Consider the following 14,043-nt stretch of genomic DNA (forward strand, 5'->3'; position numbering starts at 1 on the left):
CCTCAGCTTCTTCCCTAGAATGGGAACAAGTAATATCCACCCTATGGGGTCTTATGAGAGTTCAATAGGAATGTTTGCCTAGAGTTTTCTTAGCCGTGGCTGGTAAGTGTTGGACGTCATTAACTTTATTAGTATAATTTCATTCTTTCATTTTATTCCTTCAGTATTTCTTGTTTTTTTCCTTTTTTTGAGGAAAATAATTTTGTAAAACCTAAAATAATTAAAAAACCATTTTATAGTGTAGTTATACATAAAGTGCTAAATCTTAAGTTATGCCTCAATTAAATTTTTATAGAGTAATACATTAATGAAACCATCCATATAAAAAAAGAGAGTATTGGGCTTCCCTGGTGGCACAGTGGTTGAGAGTCCGCCTGCCGATGCAGGGGACACGGGTTCGTGCCCTGGTCCGGGAAGATCCCACATGCCGCGGAGCGGCTGGGCCCGTGAGCCATGGCCGCTGGGCCTGCTCTTCCGGAGCCTGTGCTCTGCAACGGGAGAGGCCACAACATTGAGAGGCTTGCATACCGAAAAAAAAAAAAAAAAAAAAAAAAAAGAGTATTGCCTGCAGCCCAGAAATCTTCACACTTCCTCTTAATCATTACCCTCCAAAGGTAAAGCGCCTTGAATTATGGCCTCTTTTGCTCAACGTTATAGTTATAGAATTCATCATGTAGCAGTAGGTCATTTATTTCACTGCTGCGTAATATTCCATTGTATGAATACACCATGACTGAATCATTTTACTCTCGATGGACATTGGGTTGTTTCTGCTTTTTGGCAATTATATATACTGTTATTATGAATTATTTATACAGATTTTCTTAAATTACTCTCAGTAATGTCAGAGATATAGCAAATCTTTTGTTAGGTTTATTCCTAGGTATTTTGTTAGTCTTGCTAATGCAAATCATATTTTTAAAAATTGCATTAAAAATCTTTTTGTTCCTAATGTTTAGGAATATAATTGATTAGGGTATATTAATCTTATGCACAGTGAAGGGTAGCAGAATATGCCACCCCAAAATATCCAACTGTGGCATAAGCATCATTTTGAACTGAACACAGTTGAGAAGAAGCAGATACAAGAAAAGCTCTCTGCCCTTCCCTATTTGCCTAAAAGCTGGATATAAATTCGTTTTGTTTGTTTGTTTGTTTTTTGACCGCACCACGTGGCATGCGGGATCTTAGTTCCCTGACGAGGGATGGAACCCGTGTCCCCTGTAGTGGAAGCTCGGAGTCCTAACCATTGGACCGCCAGGGAATCCCCATGGATATAAATTTGTAAAGGTGTTCCCTCTCCCCTCTCTACCAGGAAGGACAAAAGTTAATAACTCTAGACCCTTGTACACCCAGACACAGCACCAGAACTCTCCCCAAGGGTACCCCCTACCCTTGTTGCTAACAGCATAGATTACTTTTGCTTGTTTTCATACTCCGTATAAGTGGAACCATATAGTATATACTCGTTTGTGATCTGGTTCCTTTGCTCAACTTTTGTGAAATTCAGCTATACGGTTGCATGTAGTTGTAGATCAGGAAATCTTTGCTTTATTGGGAGTATTTAGTTCCAGTTACTTAAAAAAAACACTTCATTTTGAAAAACCTCAAATATATACAAATTGAGCAGAACAAAGCCCCATGTATCCAACACCCAGCTTTAACAATGGTCAACATTCTGCCATTCTCTTATTTATACCTGTACCCTCATCCCACTTTATATTGTTATTTATTTTTTTAACATTTCTTATTTTCAGGTAAACTTTACATGTGTTAAAATGCACGAGTCTTTTTTTTTTTTTTTAATAAATTTATTTATTTATTTTTGGGTGTGTTGGGTCTTCGTTTCTGTGCGAGGGCTTTCTCTAGATGTGGCGAGCGGGGGCTACTCTTCATCGCGGTGTGCGGGCCTCTCACTGTTGTGGCCTCTCTTGTTGCGGAGCACAGGCTCCAGATGCACAGGCTCAGTAGTTGTGGCTCACGGGCCTAGTTGCTCCCCAGCATGTGGGATCTTCCCAGACCAGGGCTCGAACCCGTGTCCCCTGCATTGGCAGGCAGATTCTCAACCACTGCACCACCAGGGAAGCCCAAATGCACGAGTCTTAATGGAACAATTCTGATAAAGTTCCATTTAGTTTTAATGTAATACTGATATTTTTCTTTAGATCTACCATTTTGCTATTTGTTTTATATTTCCCCCGTCTAATCTGTTCTGTGTATTCTCTTGTTTTCTGGCTTTCTTTTATATTAGTCAAGTTTTTTTGTTTTTTTCTCTTCTGTTATGTTGATGGTTATGTTCTTTTATTCTTTTTTGGGTGGTTTTCCTAGAGACTACCATAGGCATCCTTGGCTTATTAGAGTTCTACTTTAAATTAGTACTTTTATCATTTCTTGGACTACGTGAGGACCTAACAACACTTTAATTCCATTTAGCTCCTCCTGCCTGTTGTCTTGCATTTAATTTATTTAATTAATTTATTTATTTTGGCTGCACCGAGCAGCTTGTGGGATCTTAGTTCCCCAACAGGGGATTGAACCCGGGCCCTTGGCAGCGAGAGCACCGAGTCCTAACCACAGGAATTCCCTGTCGTTCATTTTAATTCTACATGTCTTTTAAATTCCACAGGATATTATTGTTATTGTTTTAAGCAGTCATTATTCATTTAGATTTGGCACATACTTACTTCAGGGTTCTTTATATCTCCCCTCATTACCCAACTTTCATCTGGAGGCGTTTCCTCCTACCTGACAAACTCTAGCATTTCTTTTTGTGCAGGACTGCTGCTGATAAATGTTTCGTTTCAGTTTGTCTGAAAAAATGTCTTTATTTTCCCATTACTTTTTTTTCTTTTTTTGGCTGCATTGGGTCCTAGCTGTGGCGTTCAGGCTTCTCATTGCAGTGGCTTCTCTTGATGCGGAACACAGGCTTCAGTAGTTGCAGCGCGTGGGCTCAGTAATTGTGGCACGTGGGCTCAGTAGTTGTGGCTTGCGGGCTCTAGAGCTCAGGCTCAGTAGTTGTGGCGCATGGGCTTAGTTGCTCCGCGGCATGTGGGATCTTCCCGGACTAGTTATCAAACCTGTGTCCCCTGCATTGGCAGGTGGATTCTTAACCACTGCACCACCAGGGAAGTCCCTAAATTCAATTTTTGCTATTATGATGACTTGTATGGTTTTTAAGGGAGGATATAAAATATGAAATTCTTACAAAAGACTTTCCTTCTTAATATTTTGATGCCCTTGTTTTGCTGATACTTTAAGTTCTATCTTTTTAAAACGTTTGTATTCACCAGTGCCTATCACAATGCCTAGCACATTGCCAGCAATTAATAAACATTTGTTGAGTGAATGTATGCAAGAACTGTCTTCAGGACTGATGCAGGTTCCTGCTACCTATACAAGACTAGGGTATGCACAATGAGCCCAGAATTGGTTTTTAGGGAGAGGTGAATCTATTTTGGGAACCAGATCTAAATTTGGCCTTGAGGAACCCCTGCATGCAGTATAGGCTTCCTCAAATGTGTGAGTCTGAAGATGGCCTTGAATTTGTAAACTCCTAGAGGGGAAGAACCCTGTCCTTTAAAACTCAGTGTTCCCTGAAGCCTAGGGTTCTCAGTCAGGTTTGGTTGATTTTAACTGCATGATGGGAAGAGGCGCATTTTGGAGTGTGAAGCTCCCTCTGGTTTGAGTGCAACCAGATAAAGTGGGAAACTTAGCACCCGACAAGCAGGTGACCTACAGTCAAATCTGGAGCAAGTCAGCCCCTCCTCTGAGCCTCAGTTTCCTCATTTGTCAAATGAGTGGGCTTGGTCAGACCTTTAAGACCTTCCTAGCCTTGAAATTCTTGGATTCTACAAACCAGAGGAACAGACGCAGCCTGGGAACCGCAGGCGTCTGTGTCTGGGCGAACGTGGACATTTACTGCTTTTGTTCCCTGTTTGACAAGGGGCTCCGGGGGCTCTTCCTGACAGTTCACCCCTCTTGGCTAATCAGAATTCTCTTTCTGTCTGCCTTGGTTTTCTGCACTTCAACTTGCATCATAAATTATTCTTTCTCTAAATGGCAGGCGTAGGTAAGTTACCAAAAGGTCACTCAGAACCCCAATCAATCCCAGCTGCTTTAATTACTTTAGTGCTGTTTGGACTTGTGTGTGTGTGTGTGTGTGTGTGTGTGTGTGTGTGTGTTGTAGCAGCAACTCACAGGAGAGGATCAAGAACCATTTTTCTCAAAGGTGATGGAATTTCCTTAAGGAAAGTTAATTGTGTTGGCTTCTGTGTGTGGTAGGAAAACCCCCATTCAAAGAGACATTCATATATATTATATGAATAACAAAAGAGAACCTAGTTGCTGAAGAATCACTTGTCTTTGACAAGCTGATGGCAAATTCTGGAGACTAAATAAAAGCTGAAACAAATGTGAAACTAAGATTAAAACCAGATGAAAATAATCCATTTAGTAAAATAGTCACCCCCCCACCCCCCCAATACCATAACTTTGTCTCAAAGCTCCCACGAAGGTTCTAAATGTTGTGTTTCATCTTTAGTAGAAATTTAGAGGCAAAGCAAAGTGTGATAAATACTATTCAGCTTTGACCCTGCTGGTTTCAGTGTGGCTGTCTCCTGGCTGGCCTGTGGGTACAGAGAAAGACATTTTTACACTCAGTGTCTTTGGTGAAAGGCTCAAGTCTTAAAGAGTTTTTGGGAAAGGCAAGGTTCTTGATGCTGTTTTCTTTGCTTGTGAAGGAATTTTCCCCCTTACTCTGTTGATTCAATCTCTTCTCTGTGAGAAACATTATAAAACAATAATTTATAATTTATCATATTATAACAAAACAGTAACTCAAGCTAACTTTTGAGTGCTTTCACAGGTATTATTCTAAATATTTTGCATTAATTGTTTTATTTAATTCTCATGACTGTTATTATTCCTACTTGACATACGGGAAACTCAGAGGCACAGAGAGGTTTCATCACGTGCCCAAGGTCACCCAGCCGGGAAGGGGTGGAGCCATGTTCAGAACCTTGGCAGTCTAGACCAGACAGTGGTAACAGCTGACTTTTATCCTGGTGTACTGAGTTCCCAGAATGATGTGAAATACTTTGTATTTAAAATGTGAGGATTCTCACAGCAACATGGTGAAGCTGGTACTCTTATTTTTCTGAATTTTCACATGAGGAGACTAAGGCTCAAGAGACTTAGGTGACATACAAGGACACACAGCACAATGCAGCTGTGATTTCACAGCTGTTCCATTTGGATCTAGATCCTGGGTTGGTAAACTTATGGCCCAGGGGCCAAATCTGGCCCACTGCCTATTTTTGTAAATAAAGTTTTATTAGAAAAACAGCTATACCCATTTGTTTCTGTGCTGCCTATGGCCGCTTGTGTGCCACAGTGACTGTCTGGGCTGTGGAGCTGAAATATGTGCCGTTTGGTTCTTTACAGAAGAAGTTTGCCACCCCCTGCTCCAGGCCCTGTGTTCTCAGCTTACTTCCATCTCCTGCTTTTTCATGTACCATGATTCCTAAGGCTGGTGGTTCCAATGCTCTGGTCTGATATTGGAATGCAACCTGGTCTTAGCCAGAGGTGGAGAAAACCATCTCATCTGAATTCCTGCCCCTCTTGGGGGAAAAGAAAAATTGTAAACTCTATCTTGGTCAGACTCTCTCCCTTGCTGGCTTTGATAAAGCAACTTGCCATGTTGGGGAGACCCATGTGACAAGGAACTGAGGGTGGCTTCTTGTTAACAGCCAGGGAACTGATGCTCTCAGCCCAATAGCCCAGAAGGAACTGAATCCTGACAACAACAACATAAGTGAGCTTGGAAGAAAAACCTTCCCCAGTTGAGCTTTCAGATGGGACCCCAACCCTGGCCAATACTTAGATTTCAAGCTTGTGAGAGACTCAAAAAGAGGGAGCCTAGGTAAATTATGCCTGAATTCCTGATGTGCAGAAACTGTGAGATAATAAATGTGCATTGTTTTAGTATGCTAAATTCATGGTGATTTTTTATGCAGAAATAGGCAACTAATACAACCATGGAGAAGGAAGAGATAGAAATATCTCTATATAAATATAAATATCTCAAAACTCAGCTCATAAAAAGAGATATAAATATATAATCTAAATATATTGATTTAGACCATACACTTTATTGACATTACTCTATGAAATCCATATAACAAGTCTAAGAGCGTGTTGTTTCTATTCACATTTATATAGATGAAAAAACCAAGACTCATAATTTAAGGGACTAGTCCACAATCCTACACCTACAAAGTAGCAGAAATAGGATTTGAACCAAGTCCTGTCTGACTCAAAAACTACCATGCTCAAACATTTTCTAACCTATATTTCATCCAGTTCCATAAAGACTGGGGACTAATGTCTTTTTCTTGGACTAGTTAGAGACCCAGAGTACTGAAAATATACCCTTTAAATTCAATTTTTTAAATATAAATTTATTTATTTTATTTTTATTTATTTTTGGCTGCGTTGGGTCTTTGTTGCTGCATGAGGGCTTTCTCTAGTTGCGGTGAGCGGGTGCTACTCTTCGTTGCCGTGTGTGGGCTTCTCATTGTGGTGGATTCTCTCGTTGCGGAGCTTGGACTCTAGGTGCGCGGGCTCAGTAGTTGTGGCGCACGGGCTAAGTTGCTCCGTGGCATGTGGGATCTTCCCGGACCAGGGCTCGAACCTGTGTCCCCTGTGCTGGCAGGTGGATTCTTAACCACTGCGCCACCAGGGAAGCCCTAAATTCAATTTTTAAATTTTATTTTACGGTTTTTTTTTTTGGCTGTGTTGGGTCTTCGTTGATGCACATGGGCTTTCTCTAGTTGGGCAAGTGGGGGTTACTCTTTGTTGTGGCGTTCAGGCTTCTCATTGCAGTGGCTTCTCTTGATGCGGAACACAGGCTTCAGTAGTTGCAGCGCGTGGGCTCAGTAATTGTGGCACGTGGGCTCAGTAGTTGTGGCTTGCGGGCTCTAGAGCTCAGGCTCAGTAGTTGTGGCGCATGGGCTTAGTTGCTCCGCGGCATGTGGGATCTTCCCGGACTAGTTATCAAACCTGTGTCCCCTGCATTGGCAGGTGGATTCTTAACCACTGCACCACCAGGGAAGTCCCTAAATTCAATTTTTGCTATTATGATGACTTGTATGGTTTTTAAGGGAGGATATAAAATATGAAATTCTTACAAAAGACTTTCCTTCTTAATATTTTGATGCCCTTGTTTTGCTGATACTTTAAGTTCTATCTTTTTAAAACGTTTGTATTCACCAGTGCCTATCACAATGCCTAGCACATTGCCAGCAATTAATAAACATTTGTTGAGTGAATGTATGCAAGAACTGTCTTCAGGACTGATGCAGGTTCCTGCTACCTATACAAGACTAGGGTATGCACAATGAGCCCAGAATTGGTTTTTAGGGAGAGGTGAATCTATTTTGGGAACCAGATCTAAATTTGGCCTTGAGGAACCCCTGCATGCAGTATAGGCTTCCTCAAATGTGTGAGTCTGAAGATGGCCTTGAATTTGTAAACTCCTAGAGGGGAAGAACCCTGTCCTTTAAAACTCAGTGTTCCCTGAAGCCTAGGGTTCTCAGTCAGGTTTGGTTGATTTTAACTGCATGATGGGAAGAGGCAGGTGACGGTGACTTTGGGGCAAAAAGCTATGGGCCAATGGAAGGTCTGCTTCAGCTCAGTGAACGCTTTCCTGGAGGGGTCCTATGCACTCATGTGGCATGGTGGTCAGGAAGCTTCCTCAGCACTGGGGTCAGTAACCTTCCTCAGCACTGGGGTCAGTTAGCCCAAGTTTGAATCTTGGCTTCTCCCATTACCAGTTGGGTGACTTTGAGCAAATCGTATGTCCTTCTATGGAGACAGCTTCCTCAGTGTGTGTTGTGAGGATCAGGAGATGTCATGAATGCAGGAAGCATGTTCTCAATGGTAACTTCTATAACCATCCACCACTCCTGTTTCTTGAATCTCTCTTTGTCTTTCTCCAGTCTCTCTCCTGTCCCCCCTATCCATATGCTCCATGAATATCCGCCCCCTAGATGTCCCACCAGCCCCTCAAGCTCACTACGTGTAAACCTAACCTAAACTCATTGCTCTAACTCCCTCCTGTGTCCCCAAACCTGCCTTTAAAAAAATGTCCATCTCTGTTAAGGATGCTGACATTTACCTGCTCCCCTGGAAACCTCGGAATTACCCAAAGCTCTTCCCTGTCCGTTACCTCCCACATCCAGTTGGTATCCAGGCATTCCCACTTCTGCCTCCTGAATGTTCCCATCCCTTCCCTAATCTCTATGGCAACTGCGTTAATTGAATCTGTAGCCGTTTCTTAGGTACCAGCTTCCTAATTTTCTTCCTTGCCTCCCCCGGTTCTCTGTCCTCCTTTTGAGTCCGGAATGATTCTTCTCAAATCAAGCCACATCATTACCCCTCTGTGTAAACATCCCAATAACTTCCCTCCTACCCTCTGGAGTCCAATTTCCGTAACAAGGCATACACAATCCTTCAGATTAAGATCTCTCTCTCTTTCCGTCTCCTCTTCGTTCTTCTCTCTCTCTTTTCAAATCATAATATAATTTACACATAATGAAACACGTATCTTACAAGTTTTATTTGGCACGTTTTGACAAATTTGCACACCCATCTACCAACTACAACAATCAAGATATGGAACATTTCCATCACCATGAAGCTTCCTTCATTGTCTTTCTAGTGACACTTCCCCCTCAGAAGTAACCATTGTTTTTGATTTCTCTCATTTAGTTCTTTTGTGCGAGAATTTTATTTAAATGGGATCATACAGTATATACTCTTTTGTGTCTGGTCTGGTTTCTTTCACTCAACATAATGGCTTTGAGATTCATCCATATTATTGCATATACTAGTTGTTTCTTTTTATTGAAGAGTAATATTCCATTGTAGAGTTCTGCCATATTTTTAAAAAATTGATTTACCTGTCGGTAGGCATTTGGGCTTTTTCCCCACTTCATAATCTAGCCAACTAGACATCCTTGCTGTTCTTTAGAGACACAGCATGCTTCATAGCTCTCCCCTCACACTTTGCTATTCCCCCTGTTGAAATGCCTTTCCCTATCTTCATTTCGTAAACTCCTGCTTATCCCTCAAAACTCAGCTCAGACAACATCTCTCTTTTTTTTTTTCATTCCGGTGGCTTCTCTAGTTGCGGAGCACGGGCTCTAGGCGCACGGGCTTCAGTAGTTGTGGCACGTGGGCTCAGTAGTTGTGGCACACGGGCTTAGTTGCTCTGCGGCATGTGGGAATTTTCCGGACCAGGGCTCGAACCCGTGTCCCCTGCAGATTCTTAACCACTGCGCCACCAGGGAAGCCCCTCAGACAACATCTCTTGATAGTCTTTGTCCAACTCAGGTTGTTATGTGCTTCCTCCTTCACTCAAGCATTTTTACACAGTGTTAAATTCCCTATGTATGTGTTTGTTTCTTTGATGCACTGGTGAGTTCACGGAGGATAGGCAGAGCCTCTCACTCACCCAGAGCCCTGTGGGGTCTTAGTCAGTGTTTGTTGATGAATGCTATTCTATAAAGGAAGCAGAGCTGAAGAGTTAAAAGCGCACATTCTGGGGACTTCCCTGGTGGTCCAGTGGTTAAGACTCTGCGCTTCCAATGCAGGGGGTGTGGGTTCGGTCCCTGGTCGGGGAACTAAGATCCTACATGCTTCATGGTGCGGCCAAAAAATTAAAAAAAAACAAAACAAAAAGCTCAGATTCTGGAGTCGGGCTGCCTAAGTTTTAAAATCTTCTGCCATCTACTAGCTGTGTGACTGAGGTGATTGACTCAACCTCTCTGAGCCTTAGAAATTATCTGTGAGGTTTTGGTGAAGATTGAACAGTGTTGTATTTATAGATATATAAAATGCTTAGCACAGAGCCTGACACATACAAAGCACACAGTAAAATGTGGGCCGCTTTTATTATTACTATGGTTGTTACTGTTGTTATTTAAAGAAGAGGTGTTCTGGGAACCAGGAAACCAATAATCCCAGTCTGTATTTAGGCAGGACACTTTCCAGCTGTGTCTCAGTTTCCACATCTGTAAAATAAGGAGAGTTTCTCCTTCTAAGATACTAGCCAACAAGTTTCCCTCCCTGTGTTTTCTACCTGCTATAAAACATTCAAATGGTGAGTCAGCATTTATCTTCTAAGTCCATCACAATATCACCCCCAGTCTGACGAGTTCAGCCTGTCAGAGCACCTTCTGCCCTGAACTGTGCTGGGAAAAACAAACAATGAACAAAAATACCCTTTCTTTCCAACTTGGGCCTCACCAAGCTCTCTGCCCTGACACCTTTATAATTCCCCTCTGCTAGATTCCATCCATTTCCTCCCTTCTAGGTTGGATGAGGCCAACCTCGATTTAGAGACCTGGGTTCAAATCCCAGCTCCACCACTTAACAAGCTGGATAACTTTGGGTGAGTGACTTAACTTCTCTGAGCCTCACCTGTAAAATAGGGATAAAATAAGTACCTCTTAGGGCTTTTGAATTAAATGAGAGGATGCATCTAGAGTGCTCAGCGGGAATGTTTGGTGCATACAAGTGATGTAAAAAGGCTCTGCTTGTTATGTTTAAGTCCTTATTTTTCCAGCAGTTTGGGATTAGAGCTTACTCTTGAGGATCATGGGTCCCATTTAGTTTTACTAAATGCCTCAGTTTCTCCAAGGCAGTGATTTTACCAAGTTCCCGCAAGGTCATCTCAGTTTCCCCAAGGTCAGAGTGATTCAGGCAATGCTTCCGATTGAGGGCAGGTGCCCAAGGGTTATTTATTGGCCATCGTGGGCTGGAGACAAAGATCATTTCCTAGAGAGGCTCACCTCTGACCGATGGGTCCCAGTGTCCTCTAGGACAAAGCACATTGTTGGTGCATTTAGAAAACTATGCTCATCCCTGGAAGCTCAGTTGATCAGAATCCCAGCTGATTGCCTTCCTGGGCTCTCAGTTTGTGACCTTTTAAATGCCCTGGAGCCAGCCTGTCTGCTGCTAGTGTCCAAAGCTCCACTAATGGGTAAACAAGGCATTCTGATATAAGAGGGACTAGGCTGGATCCCATCTGAGAAAACTCTCAGCCTCCGTGTGCACCTTTTGCCCCCAATGACACTGATGGTTCTGAAGTTATGGAGGTTGGGGGGACAGTTCATGCTCACCTCAAGGATATGTAGTGGGGGCGGGAAGAAGATGCAGAGAATGTTTGTTTTGTGAGCAGGTGGGGAAGTTGTGGATGCTGATGGCTGGGAGAGGAGAATGCTTGCTTTCTCCAACTCACCTGCCTGCTCCAGGTGCTACAAAACAGCGATTTGTAGCTATTAGCTAAAACAGTGCAGGCAGTGATGAACATCTTTGCATTAGGTGTTTCCTGCCTCAATCAATGATTAGCCCCTCCTAGGGAGTCATTACTTGGACCCTCCCTGCATTTTATAGAGTGCCTATAGCAGCCTATCATGTCCCGCAGGGGCTTAATAAATGCTTTGTGGGTCCCAGTACTTATGTATGGGGCCTGTTACAAAAGTTGGGCTCAGAGAAGGATGTTCAGAAGTACATACATCAAAAGAGAGGCCAGTTCAGTTTGTTTCAGTGTTTTCATCACACACCTTATTTAATGCCTTCCAAGATCGGGGGTCAATTTTCCTTTTCAGCTTTGTCCTGCTATATACTTACCACCATGTATGCAAGGCTTCCTCAAACCAGAGGAGAAAGGGCTAGTAATTTTGGGTTAGAATCCAGCGAGTCCAGTTCTCAGAATCCTAGGTTGGAGTTTGGAACTCACTCACAAGCTGGAAGAATAGCAGCATATTTTGAAAGCCATCATTGGTTAATAGAACATAGCAGTTAAGCATCTGTGCCTGGAAGTCCAGAAAACCTGAGTTCAGTTCCTGCTTTTCTCACTATCATCATCTGGAAAATGAGGATGCTACCTTCCTCGTGGGGTTGTTGGGTAGGTTTGATGAGTACCCACCCATCAACCCCACGAGGAAGGTAATATCCTTAACGCAAGGTGCATTAAGCACCTTGCCAAGTACCTTGCCACAAAGTCTCTCCTCAAAAGGTGGTCATTATGATTGTAATATTATTATTTCTATTATTATCACCAATCATTATTACGAACTATTTGTTATTATTATTATTAGTTTTCCTAGAATAATGGCCATGGCCATGGCCATCCAAGAAGCAAGCTGCAGGCCCCTTCTCTGCTGGGAGGCTCCCCTGGGTCAGTGGTTGGATAACGCAGTGCTGCGTAGGCACTAGAAACAGATGCCAGGAACAGGGTCCTGACATGAATGGGGCACGGTACCTGCTGCTGGGGCTTAGTCTAATTACACCTGGCGGCTCCTGGCCCCCCAAGCGAGTGGTGCCTGCCTATGGGAGGACAGAGCACGTTTCTGTCTTCTGAGTAAGCTGTCTTGTGTCATCTTCTGAGTCCTGCAGTGTTCTCGCCCCCGCCCTCTTTGTGGCTGCACGCGGGCTTCCTCTAGTTGCCACAAGCGGGGTCTATTCTTTGTTGCGGTGCGCAGGCTTCTCATTGCGGTGACTTCTCTTGTCGCGGAGCACGGGCTCCAGGCGAGCGGGCTTCGGCAGTCGTGGCTCGCGGGCTCTAGAGCGCAGGCTCAGTAGTTGTGGCGCACGGGCTTAGTTGCTCCACGGCATGTGGGATCTTCCCGGACCAGGGCTCGAACCCGTGTCCCCTGCCCCCGCCCCACTGCCCCCCCCCGCCCCAGCCTCCACATTTTGGCATCTGGGTGAGCTCTCCCATGGGCAGGGAGAGGTGAAGGGGAGTGCATGGGAGATCATGGCTGCGGGGAGACTGTGGAGGGGGGCAGAAATTGCTGAGGTCCTGGGAACAACCCCTGGATTGGAAATGGAATGATCAGGAATGTTCAGCTGTTTGTGGGTCATTTTGACCTCCTCCCAGGTCAGGTCACACATGTGCTTCTCCCGCCACACATGCCAGCAGAAATTAGATACCAAACACACTCCCACGCCTACCATGGGGTTCTAGGCAAAGGTCCATTCCTGCTCTCTCATGCCTCCTCACATGTGTGCTTCATCTCCCTCTTTTCCTCCTCCTCCTCCTCTTCTTCCTCTTCCTCTTCTTCTCTTCCTCCTCCCTCTCCCCCTCCACCCCCTTCTCCATCTCTCTCTCTCTCTCTGCTAGGTATGGAATACAATGTCACTTAAATAATTCCTCTTATTGACTTGGCTTAATAAGGCTGCAGAGCCCCAGATGAATCAAGACATATGTTCCCAATTCCATCACTTGAGAAATTTCTTCATGGTTCAAACCAGGCAGAAAGTCTTTGAGTCTAATTTTGAGGCCTTCCCTGACAGCTCTGGGTTTTAAGAGATCTGGGAGGTGCTTTGTCTTTCTCTATTTTGAATTAAACCTCTCATCACTCTTTGATGTCTTTCTTCACGTACAGGTTGTTAGATGTTAATCTAGGTACTTCCTGATTTGTGTAGAAAGGAAAAAGAAGGAACAAATGCTCTGGCCTACTTTGATCTTGGACATCTCAAAGTGCCTCTAAAGATTGATTGGTGGCATGGCTGGGGCCAAAGACTACCCAGGCCACGATGACTTAAAGAAGAGACCACATGAACCACAGAAACTCAGAATTTGAGTAATAGTTATCAGTTGTTGAACACACTGTGTGCCAGGCACAGTGCCAATAGTTCCTTATGGATCATTTCATTTAATTCTCTCTACCAGCCTGTGAAGGTGGTACAATGACTCCCAGTAAGTCCAGACCCAGGCTTTGGGTCATAATTGGTCTAAGTTCTGATCCCTAATTTCCCAGTTTTCTTTGCACCTGGAGGGAACGTGACCCAGTTCTGTCCAAAAGGTCTGTTGCAAGAGATTCTGGGAAAAAATTTATTCTCCTAGAAAAAGGGGACAGGGCTTCCCTGGTGGTGCAGTGGTTGAGAGTCCGCCTGCCGATGCAGGGGACGCGGGTTCGTGCCCCGGTCCGGGAGGATCCCACATGCCGCGGAGCGGCTGGGCCCGTGAGCCAC

Source organism: Physeter macrocephalus, chromosome 19 (genome assembly GCF_002837175.3).
Source record: "Physeter macrocephalus isolate SW-GA chromosome 19, ASM283717v5, whole genome shotgun sequence".
In the NCBI taxonomy this organism is placed as follows: domain Eukaryota; kingdom Metazoa; phylum Chordata; class Mammalia; order Artiodactyla; family Physeteridae; genus Physeter; species Physeter macrocephalus.